Source organism: Ambystoma mexicanum, chromosome 6q, assembly GCF_040938575.1.
Source record: "Ambystoma mexicanum isolate Mex_15411 chromosome 6q, UKY_AmexF1_1, whole genome shotgun sequence".
Taxonomy (NCBI): Eukaryota; Metazoa; Chordata; class Amphibia; order Caudata; family Ambystomatidae; genus Ambystoma; species Ambystoma mexicanum.
Window position 1 is genome coordinate 1,089,014,405 of NC_090937.1, and position 13,455 is coordinate 1,089,027,859.

Here is a 13,455-nt window from a genome sequence, read left to right on the forward strand (position 1 = left end):
TCTACGAGAGGTCACAGAGGAAGAGGCTACACCTGATACCAGGGATTGCAATCAGGTGAGAGTGATGGACATACCTTACCCACCACTAGGAGGAAGAATGAAAGAATGTATAAAACAATGGCGCAAGCTATCGAGTTATGGCTGGGTCTTGAAAACAGTAGCAGGGTTCAAGTTAGAGTTTGTGATCAAATTTGGCCATTCAAGAGATTACCTTTTGGTCTTTCATCAGCGCCATGGACCTTGGTGATGGAAATAATAGTGAGTGGACTAAGGATGATACTTAGACAATGTCCTCATCCTAGCACAGGACAGAGAAGCATTGAAGGAACAAGTGTACTGGATACGGGATCTGCTCTTATCTCTTGGCATCCTTGTCAATTGGGAGGAGTACGAATTGACTCGCAAGAGGAGGATGGACTTTCTAGGCATCATAGTAGATACCAGGAATGGTACTCTGGAACTTCCGTCTCAGAAATTAATAGCGATCAAAAAAGAGATCAGGCTTTGCCTCAGGAAGTAGATGGTCTTGCTGCATACCTTTGCGAGGATATTAGGTCTACTGGCCTCTTCCATTCAGGCCATTTATTACGGGACCGCTTCATTACAGAGCGCTCAAGAGACTAAAAATCAAGCATCTTTAGGGGGGTTGAAAATTCATCATTTGATTCCCCTAGATCAGGAAGGGAAAACAAGCTAGTATGGTGGCTCCAGAACCTGGATGCGTGGAACGGGCGTGCCATTTTCGGAGACGTTCTAGACCTAGTTATAGAAGCAGACGCCAGCTGAACAGGCTGTGGAGCCAGTAGCGAGAGGCAACGAGAATGCTGCAGTTGGATCGTGATTCTCCTCGAACCCTTCGTTCCAGAATGAGGTGAGCATGCGTTTACCCATATAGTCTCACCTTTTTCTTGTAAGGATGAGCTCTCCTTCCTGCTTCTCATCAGCAGGGGCGCCATTGATGGACCTAGTTGCTTCACTGGGCCGTGTGCGTGGCGGCCCAGACTGGCTGTGATCGAACCACATTGAAGGTAAGTGTTTGTAACAATGATTATTGTCCGTATCCTTTTGCAATGTCTTTATGTCTTTTCCAATGATTATTGTTCGTAACCCTTGTAATGACTTTTCCAATGATTATTGTTCGTAACCCTTGTAATGTCTTTTGCAATAATTATTGTCTGTAACCCTTGTAATGTCTTTTCTCTCTCCAATAGGTGTGAAGAGATGGCCATGCGGAGTTGCAGTGTTGAAGGCGAGTCCTGATGGTGCCAGAGGAGGTTGCGAGGTTCCCACTTAGCAGGTAAGTGGAATTTGAGGTTGTACGCAAGGCTTATGTTTTGCGTGACCAAGCGTAAAATATTTACTGCAGTCTCTAACCTTATGTGTTCCTTTTCTCTTGCAGGGATGGCCTGATGGCGTTAGATGGAGAGCGGCTTACCCGGAGACCTGCCGGCGATCGCTGGATGGAAGGATCCGTGAGGATGATGGGTGGGAAAAAGACTGCTGTGTAGCTAGACGTCCGGAACAGGTGAGAATGTGCCCAACTCCAATGACAACGGGAATCAGGTAAGATGCGATGCGCTGCAGGCGATGGGATTGCAGAGACAGGTAAGATGCGCGTTCAGTGATGGAGTTGCTGGAGTCAGGTAAAATGCGCATCGAGCGAAGATGTTGCTGACAGCCGGTAAGATGCACGCTAAAGATGCTGTGATGAAATCAGGTAAGCAGAGCTTCAAGTGATGGTGTGGTTGGAGACGGGTAGGTGCGCGCTGAAGAAGATGTTCTGGAACCTGATGAGATGCGTGTAGAGATGAAAAGCTGGAAACAGGTAAGAGCGCTTCAGGCGGCGGTAAGCGTTACGCTGCAGAAAGCAGCCTGGCCCCAGCCACTCCCATTAGCCCCGCCTTGTGGCTCCACCTTGCTCCTCCCGTAGACTTCTGCACGTGCCCTCCACTGATTCTTAATGGCTACGCCTGGCCTGGATGCACGTGCCCTAGGCACCAAGTGTGCAGAGCACACTTTCTTATAAGCCTGGCGCCAAAGGTGCCAGGACTGGGTCCATTTGGACCCTTTTGATGGTAAACGTAGTGGCCCATGACCACTCCCCCTCAAGGCCCCTCTCATGGACGTTCCTCTCCTTGGTCCTGGTTTGGTCGGATTGCCACGATGGAACTGTCTAATTAATCGTGGAGCATGGACAAACTCAACGGGTTTCCATGTGCGATCCTGAGGTCCGTAACCCTCCCAGTCGATCAAATAGTACAGTTTTGATTGCACTATCTTGTAATCCAGAAAGCCTTTGACTTCATATTCTGGTTCTCCTTCAATGATCTCGGGCTCAGGTGGTGTTGGGATCCCAGTATCGGGTTTCACTGGTTTTAGAAGGGAAACACGGAACACCGGATGGATTTGCATATTGGCTGGTGAACCCAATTTCATGGCAGCAGGGTTAATGATGGCTTTGATGGGTTAAGGTCCGAGATATCTTGAACGAAAGGCCCGAGGTCCCATCAATGGGATATTCTTGGATGCCAACCATACTTTATCTCTGACTTGGTAATGCGGGGCCTCTCTTCTATGTCTGTCTGCAAACTTTTTCTGTTGTTCCTTGGCTTTGATCAAGTTCTCGGTAGCTTCTTTAAGGGATTGAGTAATGATTTTATGTAAGGAGGTAATTGCTGGCATTTCCAATTCGTCAAGCGGATCAAAGGAGGATGTCCGAGGATGCCGACCGTTCATTGTGTAGAATGGGGTCTGTCCGGTGCTAGTGTGAATAGAATTATTGTAGGCAAATTCGGTTAACCAGAGAATGCTTTTCCAGGACCCTTCTGTCTGCTGTAACATACACCTCAGGTATTGCTCCAGACTCTGATTGGTCCTTTCCGATTGCCCATCGGTTTGGGGATGGTGACTTGTGGACAAATGAAGGTCAATTTGGGCTATCTTACAACACCTCCTCCAGAGAGCTGAGACAAATTGAGTTCCACGGTCAGAAATCAATACAGAATGGAAACCGTGTAATTTGACGATTTGCTCCAAAAATACTGTGGCCAGAGCAGCAGCAGTGGGAAGCCCCTTTCGCTGAATAAAATGTGCCCTCTTGGAGAATAGGTCTACCACAACCAGAATTGTATTAAACCCATCGCACGTGGTAGATCGGTAATAAAGTCCATAGACAATGTATGCCATGGTGCTGGTGGTACCTCTAATGGACGCATCAAGCCTGCAGGGCTTGACTTCTGGGATTTGTGTTGCGCGCAAACACTGCAGGTTGCAATAAACTGGGCAACGTCTTTTCGCCAGGTAGGCCACAAATAGTTCTTTTGAATTTTGGCTTGAGTCTTAGCAATTCCAGGATGTCTTTCCACTAACGACTCATGATAATTGGCTACTATTTTGTTTTGTACTTCCTTGTCCCTGACATATAGTCTTCCCTGAAAATAGGGTACATTATCCTTGATGGAATACTGGTCTCCCTTCATCAGCCATTCTTGTTGAGCTACCTGGTCCATTTGAGATTGGAGTTCGGTCTTCAAGTCTTCCCAGCAGGCGGTGGCAGCGATCTGGTTTTGAATCCGCTCTTCTGGGATAATGGCCACTGGTTCAGATGGTGTGAAGGCGGCTTTGTCTTTTCCCACGTGTGATAGGGCATCTGCTTTTCCGTTACGCACTCCTGGACTGTAAGTAATAATGAAATCGTATTCGGCAAAATAAAGAGCCCAGCGAAGCTGACGCAAAGATTGGGCCTTGGCAGTTTTCAAATATTGCAGATTACGATGATCTGTGATAACGGTGACTGTGTGGCTCGCCCCTAGAAGGTAGTCTCTCCAGGTTTTGAGGGCTCCTTTAATGGCTAGTAGTTCTTTGTCCTTGATTGCATAGTTCATCTATGGTGCAGAACATTTACGGGACCAAAATGCTGTGGAATGTAACTGCCCCGTCTCTGGGTCCTTTTTTTAAAAAAATTAAATCTTTATTGGTTTTTCAAGAGCAAGAAAAAGCAAACTTATGCATGTAGTATACATTGGGCACATGCCCATAATGATTCAAAACTTAATAGAAACACAAGGCTTTAACGCTTTTAACCCCCCTCCCCCGCCCCTCTCGGGAACTCAGAGTCCGCAATTTGTGATTCTTCTCTTTGGGCAGCACCAGCCGGGCCCGGGGCCAACTATGTATAATTGACTCTCCAGATTACCATGCATAGGGATCCATGCACAAGGTAGTTATTGGCCGGGTGGAGGCGTCCAATTACCCTGGAGACTTGTCCTCTGAGTTGACAAACACCTCCATGAACCACAGCCAGTCGGTTTCAATCTGCACACTAGAGCGATGTATTGCGGCCGTTAGTTTGTCCATGAAGTAAATGTCCTTGGCCACTGTCACCCATTCCCTCTTCGTTGGAAGTGTTTGTCTTTTCCAGGTCCTGGCCCGAGCCGCTCTAGCAGCCAGCAATAGGGCGTGTGTCAAGGCCGGTAACTTTTCCCAGTGCTCATCTCTATTGTGCAGGCCAAAAATCACCAGTATGGGGTCCAACTCCCCCGCATCCCTAATCCAACTAAGCACCTCGGACCAATAAGTCTGGACTTTGTGACAGGTCCACCACATATGCCAGTAATTGGTTTTTTCCCCACACCCATGCCAGTACACTGGGGCTACGTCTGGGAACATCCTGGAAAGAGTAATCGGGTCGTACTGCCACCTGTGGAGGAGCTTGACAGCGTGGGACTTATATTGGCATGAAATCGACGTCTTGAAGGCCCTAGTGCAGAGTTTCCCCTAGAGACCATCCCCTATGGTGCAGCCTAGATCCCTTTCCCATTTTCTTCTGAGGCTCCCAGTGGTTCCCTCCTGGGGAGCCAGGAGGGCCGTGTACAGGAGTGAGATGAGGCCCTTCATTTCCATATGGGAGTCCAGTATTTTTTCCACTGGGGTGAGCCCCCACTGTAAGCATTCCTTCAGTTTTGGGTTCATTAGAATGCCCTTGAGTCTAAGGTATAGGAGTGGCGAAAGTCTGCCGATACCCAGCGCCTCCTCTAGTTCCTGGATCAGTATGAAAGAGTTAACCCTCACCAGTTGGCCAACCCTACAAAGCCCTGCTTCGAACCAGGACTGGTAATGTTCGTGTCCCGGAATCTCTTCCAGTACTGGTGTGGACCATATGTGACTGAGTGGGGAGGGCCATGTGGTGACTCCATCCTTATGTCCCTTCCCTGCTAGTGCCTTCCACATAGTTCCCATAATGGGGTGGTCTTTAATTCTTCTCAGAAGTTTCTTAAGTGGGACCCACAACCATTCACCCACCGTAACTGGGCTCAGGAAGGAGTTTTCAATGTAGACGCACTGTTTGTTGGGGTCTTCTCTAAGGTGGGGGGCCAAAACCCTGAGCTGGGTGTCCCTGTGGTATGTGTTGAGATCTGGGAGGGCAACACCTCCTCTTTCTTTAGGAAGGGTGAGGGTCTCATACCCTATTCTGGGCTTCTGGCCTTGCCATATAAACTTCACTATGCGCCTCTTGGCCTCTCCGAGGTATGCCACCGGGGCCTCCAGTGGGAGCATCTGGAAGAGGTAGAGCACTCTGGGGAGCAGGTTCATTTTTATCGCATTTATTCTACCCATCCATGAGATTTGCCCCTTCCCCCAACCCTCCATCTCCCTGAACAATTTCTCAAACAGAGGGGGGTAGTTTGCCAGGCTCAGTACCTCATTGGGTCTTACAATGTTGATCCCCAGGTATTTTATCCCATTGACGCAGACCTGAAGGCCCAAAGGGGGCAATTCAGGTAAGCACCTATCGGCATCCGAGGCAAATGGGAAGATCATGGACTTGCCAACATTAACTTTAAAACCTGAGAACCTGCCAAACTGGTCGATGATCTGAAGGGCCGCCGGGAGTGAGCGCGTGGGTTCCCTCAGGTGGAGCAGGATGTCGTCCGTGTACAGGCCGAGTTTAAAAGTACGGTCTCCCACCACTATGCCCCGCACCATGGGAGAACCTCTGAGGTATTCTGCGAGAATCTCCATGGTCATGGCAAAGAGAAGGGGGGAAAGGGGTCAGCCCTGCCTCGTCCCCCTCTGGAGGCCAACAATGCAAGACAGGCGACCATTGACAGTCACGCTGGCCGAAGACATATGACATATATAGGGCTTTGACGGCCCGTCTGATCCCCATTCCAAAGCCCAGCTTTTCTAGGACACCATGTAGGAACCCCCAGTCGACCCGATCAATTGCTTTCTCGGCATCTATGGACACAAGGACTGGGTTCTCAGCCATCAGAGCCGCAACCCGCATGAGATGCAGAGTTTTATGCAGGGTGTCGACTCCCTGTCTTCCCTGTATAAACCCCACCTGGTCTGAGTGGATTAGGTTCGGCATATGGCCGTCCAGACTCGTGGCAATAATTCTTGTGAACTGCTTAGCGTCCACGTTAAGGAGGGAGATAGGTCTATAGGAGCGGCAGTCCGTAGGGTCCTTCCCCTCCTTCGGAATCACCGTGATTAGTGCCTTGCCAAATGACGGAGGTGCCTTCCCTGTCTGCATTATGTTCGAAAATAGACCCGCTAGGAAGCCCGCCAGTAATCCCGAGAAAGCCTTGTAGAAGCCTGCGGTGAATCCATCCTCCCCCGGGGCCTTATCCAGCTTCAGCCCTGAAATTGCTTTCAGCACCTCCTCCTCTGTTATTGGGGCATCAAGGGCTGCGGATTCCAGCATTCCAAGGGTCGGGAGTGAGACCTCATTGAGGTATGCCACCTGTGCTTCCCTCTCCACTACCCCCTCTCTTCCGTATAGGGTCTCGTAAAAACTAGCGAATTTCTCTGCTATGCCTTCCAGATCTGTACATTCCCCCTCTACATCATCCCCGATTTGTTGGACCCACCTGTCCGCTCTCTGACCTCTGAGTTTGGCCGCCAGCATAGCATCGGCCTTGTCCCCCCTCTCGTAGTACCTCTGACGCAGGTGTTGGAGTCCTGCTACTATTTTGCCCAATTCTAGGTCCCTGAGTTCCTGTCTCTTTTCCCTCGCCAGGCCTAGGTCCCTCTCTTTTTCTCCTTCCCCCTTCCCCTCAGATTTTTCTAGGGACAATATATCTGACCTCAGCCTGTGAGCTAGAAGGGTCCTTTCTCTTTTCTTGGAGGCTCCTTCACTTATCAGCCTGCCCCTCCAAGTTGCCTTCGCCGCCTCCCATACGATATCCCGATCCACTTCGCCCGTGTCATTTAGCTCGAAATATTCTCTGATAGCCGAGGACATTTCTTCTCTAAAGACTGCGTCCCTGAGCAGGAAGTCGTTGCATTTCCACAAAGATTCCCTGGCCTTTAAGCCAGAGATGCTTAGGTCCGACCAGACCATATCATGGTCTGACCAACTGACAGGGCGAATATGACACGCCTCTATTCTACTCATGAACTAGTGACCTGTGAACAGATAATCTATTCTTGTCCTTGTCCCATGGGCTGCTGAGTAAAAGGTGTACCCCTTTGCTCTTAGGTGACGTTCCCTCCAAATGTCCACAAGTCCCCTTTCCCACATCAGGTCTCTGAGCCCCCATTCCGGGCCTCCCCCCACGCTGCCTGGTTGGGTGGCCCCCCCCTATGGTCTAAATCCCGGTCCGCCCACATGTTGAGGTCCCCACCCAGTAGAAGGAGACCTTCCGCCTTGCGCATCACCTCTCCCATGGCCTCGTGGATGAATTCCTTCTGGCCTGCATTGGGGCAGTAAATTGATATCAAGGAGACTCTGGAGTTGTGGAGATTACCGGATACCATCAGGACCCTCCCATCCTCCCTCTCCCAATGGGAAACCTCTGTTAGTTTTTGGTGCCTGTGGATCAGGATCCCAACCCCAGCCTTTTTAGTGGCGCTGGATGCCCAAAATACTTGGCCCACATGCGATCCGGGGATGGCCCTCTCCTCACCCTTCACCAATCTGGTCTTCTGCACGAAGAGGATGTCTGTCCCCACGTTCTTCATTTCTCGCCCCAGAAGAGAGCGCTTAGTTGGGGAGTTAAGCCCTTTGACGTTGAGTGAGCCAATTCTGATCATCTCGACCCGGCCCTTTCTCTCATGGTCTGCCATTACTCCCATGCATGGTGTTCATCGACTTCCCGATTCGGCGGGAGCTGCCCTGTCCCCCGTTATGGCTGGATCCGAGGAGATCCCGAGAGTTCCTTCCTCCCCTAGCCCGTTTTCCCCTCTCCCCCCTCCCTCCCCTGTTTGTTACGCTTGCCAACGGGCAAGACGCCAAAGCCAAAACATGATTGTGCACCGCAGTTCTCTTGGTCAAAAAAAAAAAATCCTGTCCCCGCCGGTGTTGTGCCACTAGGGACCTGATGTATCCCAGGCGTTCATAGTCGTTTCAATAGTCTCCTCCAGCCTCTGAGAGTGGGGTGTTGGGTTTTTTAAATTTCCTCCTGCCCTTTGTTTTCTTCTTTGTCGACCAGGGACCCAACGGTCCCCTCTCCATTTCTGGTCTGGGCTGAGTTCCCGCTCCTTCTCTCTCCTCCGGAGGGTCTCCCTTGAGCACCTGTAAAACTTGCGTAGCCTCCTTACCACTGATCACCCTGTAGTCCACCCCCACCCGTTCGAAGGATAGGGCGAACAGGAAGGACCATCTGTATCTCATGTCCTGGCTTGTCAGCCATTGTGTGAGTGGACGGCACTCTCTCCTATGGGTGAGCGTGAGGGTTGAAAGGTCTTGAAAAATCTTAATGGTGTCCCCTTCAAAGATGAAGCTGCCCAGCCTCTTTGCCTTCTCCAGTACTTCCATTTTCTCCCTGTAGCGGAGAAACCTCACCACGATGGATCTTGAGCCTCCCCCCGCACCGCCTCCACCTCGGTGCGCCCTTTCCAGCTGGACCTCTTTGCCACGCTCCAGTGCGAAGAGTTGATTGATTAGGTCCTGGACTTTTCTCCCCACATCCACGGGCGTCTCCCCTCTCTCCTGAGACACCCCCATAATGCGCAGGTTGTTTCGACGTTCCCTGTTCTCTAAATCGTCCATCTTAAAGGATAGTTCCGGGACTTTTTTTTTATTGTCCCTACGGTTCGGCCATGTGTTTTTAAGCATAAATCGGTAGATCGTAGAAAACTTTCCTATGGACCTTACCCGACTTTTCGTCCATTAACGCACTCGAAATCAGCCGCCATTTTGTGATAATCCTATCATTTCCCCCCATCGCCCTGGCTCACCTGCGTTTGCGGCACTAAATCAAATCCCCCGCCCCTGAAACAGACTTTATCAAAACATTCATATTCCCGCCTCTCTCTGTGACGTTTCTGTGCTGCGTAGGCAAACGCGCCCAGGCGTCTTCTACGCTACTCCACACAGAACCCGGAAACCAACACAGATCAGCTCACAACACAGCGCGCCACAATTCGGAATATGAAACTGTACTTTAAAATCAAACAGCAATACAGTACATTTGGTAAAGTACATTTATTGGACATCAAATGTTTAGAGAATATTCAGCGATTTGCATTTTTCTTTGCTCTCGATCCAAAATAGTTCGTCTTGAGGCAAGCGATGTTCGTGTGCGGTACACAGGGTGTTGGTTTACGATAAAATAAGCTCTTCGGTCGCACTGATAATCCCATGGCTGTTCCAACAACGAGGCACTAGGCCACCACAACGGTATGTATGTTGCATCTAGCCATTAGTACCGCGTAAGGGCATACTTGTACTTGGCGATCGTCCCATAAAATGGTCAGGGTGGTAACGTTGTTCACGCGGAGAAGCAACTGGCGGCTGTAAAAGCCATCCGCCGGTGTCTGGTACTCGTGACACAGACAATAATGAAGGATGTACCTGTTTTAAAAACATAAAAAATGAAATTAGTCTCACCATCAGATCTTTATTAAAATTATTCATTTTATATATTAGGTCGGGAAATTATTTCATAGCTAGGACAGTGCAACTGGGTATTATACGTCATTTCCAGTAACCCACCCCCTCTCCTCCGCCTTTTTCAGACCCGCCTGAGCGCCAGTGGACCACTTCGTCACTGATATGATATAATATGGCATTTGCAGGGCCAGCTGGTGGCGAGTGCAAGGTAAGTGCAGAACAAGTGCTGGGAAGGGAGGGCTGTAGGATACTGAGACAGTCCCCCAGTGCAGGGGTTGACAGGGAGGCAGTGCAGGTGGAGAGTGGAAGGGCCCAGGACCGAGGTCGCAGACAGTGGACCAGTTGTAGCAGGGGAGAGGGAGAGAGAAAGCAGAAGCAAAGAGGAAGGTTTTGAGGTGCTTCCGTAAAAGGAGATGGTTCTCCTCAAGATAGTGCGCGGTACAAAACAATATGCCACATAGAACGAACAAGTACAACTTAACCCGTCTTTAAAGCTACTGTATAGTAATTAAATTGCGGTATAAACTCATCTAAAGAGTTACTTACATTATATTTGTATTTTCCATTGTGTCTGTGCGTAGGGCAGCCCCGAAATACCACTCCTTCTATGCCGACGTTATTTCTTCTAATGAACGAAAATTAAATGGCTTTCGTTTCTGAAATTTTATTCATTATCGTTTCTTACGTTATTGCACCACACCCCCAAAAAGAAGTCTTTCGGGATGGTCCCGGCCTGTCAAGGTCAAATAACAATAGAACCTTATACTGAATCGTGGGCCATTCCGGCACCCGAGCAAAAAATCAAAGCAGCTGACCTTCACTTTGAACGAGCACACATTCCTAGTTAGCTACATTCAGTGTAAGGCCATCTCACAGGACTTGAAATTTACACTCCATCTTTGCATTTTGTCTGCGTGCTTTGCAGCCCCAGAGAACCATAAATACAGAGACATTCTATATTTTTTGAAAAATGATTTATATTACTGTTTGGTTTAATTTAATGCGCAAATGAACAAGGTTGGATAGACACATTGCATGTACACTGAGCAATCACTTTTATTTACACAATACATAGCTACACATATTCAATGGGCCTGCGACATGAGGAGAGTCGAGAGCAAAGTCACAGGTGACACCCGGGTGGTTCGCACTACTGCACGGTGAAGGGAGGGGCAAGGGTGGAGAGACACATTGCATGTACACTGAGCAATCACTTTTATTTACACAATACATAGCTACACATATTCAATGGGCCTGCAACATGAGGAGACTCGAGAGAACAGACAATCAAATTACAATCATTTAAACCGTGATGTGTATTTCTCAATGAGCTCTGCTTTAGGTGGACATGGAACAGAGGCAATGTTGGGTGGCAATGCAGTTGTCCCCTGCACAGGTTCGTTCACAACTCCATGTATGTGCCTATCTAGGACATCAACAATAAGTCTCTCAATAAACTCATATTGCATATCCTGAAGCACTGGTTTGATCACCCATTGTTTACTTCTTTTAGTGAAGGCCTTATTGTAGCGAAGCGTCCCTAAAGTTACGGTCGTCCTACTTTGTTGACGGCCAACATTATGGTTATGTGCCAAGACCGCTAGAAGAGTCCGATTTATCATGCCCTCCATGCCAAAATGCAATCTTTTTGGCCTGTACTTTAGGCACATATTGTGGAACACCTCCAAATCTCCTGTGTGGCAGAATTCCGTGAGTCCCCTCAAATCTCTTGTTATAGTTTTATCAAATACAATCTTTTCAATGGCTTTGTGAGTGGGTGATGAAGGAATCAACCACTTCTTCTTCCGTGCCTCCTCTGTGGACAAATGGCCATGTTCACAATTGTGGAAATGTTGGTTTGTGGTCCAGCGGTGAACGTTGCTACAGAGTAGCATTACTGACCGCCATTTTTCCAGTAGAATTTCCAACGACCCTCCACATGTTTTTGAGCTCCACCAAAGATGGTTGCTGATTGACTTGGACCACTGTGAAATACCTTGCATATCTTTTTTTTTACCTGCAGCCGACATTTTTTTATTGATTGTTTTTGCAAGATGCCATACGTCAAATTGGTGATTTATATTTTTGTACTCTTCTCTCATTGTCTTGGCAATTGAAACGTGTCTGTCCGTGGCTATCAGGTCGATCACCATTCCCCGCGATTGTAGTTCTTGCAATGATGCTACAAAGCCAACTTTCTCCATGGCCACTGAGGATGTACTTTGTGACACCTGCACGACCACCGAACTCACAATTTTCTTACTTTCCATGTCCTGAAAGTGGTAGGTGCAGTACTTGGCTGAAAATCCTGGGCTGTCGCACTGTCCATCACCGGCTAGCCTGAACCGTTTGCCCGCGAATGTACTATCAATAGACATTTTTTCCATTCTCCAAGCTTCGCTAATGGCTGGAAATAGATAATCGATTTGGTATTTGTAGAACTGAGTTTTCGCAATGAAATGGATTCCCACAAACTGAAAGAAATACTCTAACTTTTTAAAACTTGAACCACTAAAAAGTGCGGCCGCTGCACAAAGTAGATTGCCTGCTGGCAGTTGCCCCAGCATGGGTTGTGCAGACCATGAGAAAGGATGATATTTTGTACAGGTGGCATGTATTTTAAGGTTAGTGCCTCGAATTGCACGAGTCACATTAATCAATGGCTCCCCACATACTTCCCCACCAACCGAATGCCCACATTTCATCCTAATAATAATATCAATCAAACAACTATCGAATACAATGAATTTGGCCTCTTTCCTTATACTGTCACTCTGCATCCCAGCTGGTTCGGCCTGTAACGTTGAGGACATGTCACTCACATGAAAGGTAGAATCTCTGATATCGTCTTCCGCTATGTTCAGTGATATTGATGGTGTTTCATTGTCGTCCACTTCATTCTCTTCCATTGCAACATCTGTTCCTTCTCCGGCGATGGGTGAATAAAACAATTTCTTCAACTTTCACGCGGTCTTAGTTTTTGCGGGTGTGGATTCTGTGAATTGCTCTCCGACTGCATACGAACTACCAGGAGGACATTCACTATCAATGGCTGGTGGTGGTATAGCTCCGTTGTCAATCACTTCATATTCTTCCCATTGGCACGATGCATCTCCAGTCTCAAGTCACTGCCAAAAGGTTTGACAAGCAACATCTCTCGTTCGCTTCACTGTCTGTGTAGATCTAGTTCGTACACCCACTCGCAACTAGAGGACAGATTGGAAAAGGGATGTTCAGTTTAAACACAACTTACAGTATTGAACTATTAACAGTGAAAAACAACATAATATAGTGACCGGGACACTAACCTTCTTTTGCTTTCTTTTCTTTGAAACTTTCTTGCCTCGAACTTCAACATCTGGACGCTGTTGCTCCGACTCGTGTGTGCATGTCTCCACTTCCTCTTGCGCTGCAACGACTATATTTTCATGATAAGCACATCCATCACGCACTGACGCTCCATCGACTCCCTGAAACATAGAACTTTCATTACTATGTATAATAATATTGAAAACACAAAATGTACTTGGGGACCAATACCCACGTACATCTCAATAGCAAAACGCGAATGAACGCATTGTGTAGAACATTCAAACGACAATTATTCACGCATT